Here is a 1,708-nt window from a genome sequence, read left to right as displayed (position 1 = left end):
CATCTTGGTATAAATATTTACTATTACTTCATTATTATACCAAGTTACATGTTCCCCTAATAAATGGAATTCAGAGATAATCCCTAAAAGATCTTTATTGGCTGATGGTGAAAACAAACCTCCGTAACATTTCCTGAGATGTGCGCTCTTTGTTTAATGCAGTTGCTGCCTCTAGTCCTGTTATTGTGTGAAAAACAAAATGGTGAACTTACTGGAAATTGATTGGTGTTTAGAAGAGGGCACAGGAGATGATCCCCAACATGGTAGCCAATTTCCAGACAATTGAAAAGTGGCTGAATACAGAGTCTGCGTCTTGTTGATTTGTAGTTGTGACTCGTAAATGTGACAATTACTTTGATACCTCCATCCTTTTGTCATTTTTTTGTATATGTTTTTTTCCTGTTTATTAATTCATATCCCTCCATCCTTAATCTTAACTTTTAATTACTCTTCACAAATTAGTCTCACTTCCTCTCCAGTTCTCTTTTAAGATCAACTGGTAAGTATTTTTTAATGGGCCATGATATTTTATATACCTGAATATGTAAGTGATAAAATAAAAATTGATGTCTTAAAAGATCTGAAAAGAGAAGAAACAAAACAAAGCTTAAATAAATGGTCATTGCTATAGTACGCATACACAAGAGCTGATTTGAGAGAAGTACTAAGAAAAAAGAGGAAGTATACACTTTGGAGAGACATTTTGGGGAAACACTACCACCTGGGGGATGGAGGAGACAGATGTGTGAAATGAAACTAAGACTTCAAACTTAGGTATAAGGAGACAGGAATTAAGCGAAGTTAGTTTGTAGAGGCAAATATGTTAAGTGATTAATGAATCAGTTCAATTTGAAGTGAAGTTGTGACAGCCGATGAGCAGAAGGCAGGTAGAAATTTGTTACTCAAACTCCAGTTAGAGCAAAGGCCTAGAGAGAAATGTTGTTAAATCTTGAAGATAAATGAATAGAGTGTAAAGACAATGGGGGAATATATACAGTTGTGATTTTAGGAATTTATTAATTTATTCAGCAAAATTTTATTACAGACCCAGTATATATAGATATTACACCAGACACTAGAAAGACAAACTAGGAATAGTTTTATGACCTTTTATAATTCGTGGTCTACTTGAAAAGAGGTAGCTGCACATAAATACAACATAATGTGGTCTGTTAGACTTGTAGGGCTGCCATAACAAAATACGACAGACTGAGTGGCTTAAACAACAGAAATTTATTTTCTTCCCAGTTCTGGAGGCCAGAACTCCAAGGTCAAGTTGTCAGTAGCTTTGGTTTTTCCTGAGGCCTCTCTCCTTGGCTATCAATAGCCATTTTCTCACTACGTCCTCACATAGCCTTTCCTCAGTGCATGTGCATCCCGGGTATCTCTTCCTCTTATAAAGACACCAATCACATTGAATTAGTTCTAAATTTTGAGGAACACAATTCAGTTCATAACATGTGGGAAGGCATATGAAAACTACAGTGGAATCCCAGAGATTGACAAAGTTTGTATGAATAAAATGGAAAAAGGAATCAGAAGAGAGGCAATATTTAATGAATCTTGGGCAAAAAAAATATAAAACATTTTAAGAATAGCAAAGAGCAGATCTGAGAGTGAACCATGTTGAGGGGGTTGTGGGTTATCTGTGTGAATGGAGCAAAGATTACAAAGGAGCAGGTGGTAGAACATGAAAACAGTAGTATGT

At 35.6% G+C, this 1,708-nt stretch overlaps 1 protein-coding gene across 1 annotated transcript in view; it reads left to right on the top strand.

Moving 5' to 3' along the window:
* CEP120 (centrosomal protein 120kDa) overlaps window positions 1–1,708 on the top strand; it is an 84,278-nt gene that overhangs the window by 74,878 nt on the left and 7,692 nt on the right. The gene's annotated exons all lie outside the window — the stretch shown is intronic.

Source organism: Propithecus coquereli, unplaced genomic scaffold (assembly GCF_000956105.1).
Source record: "Propithecus coquereli isolate 6110/MARCELLA unplaced genomic scaffold, Pcoq_1.0 Scaffold88, whole genome shotgun sequence".
Classification (NCBI taxonomy): domain Eukaryota; kingdom Metazoa; phylum Chordata; class Mammalia; order Primates; family Indriidae; genus Propithecus; species Propithecus coquereli.
This window is presented reverse-complemented; position numbering and strand designations above follow the sequence as displayed.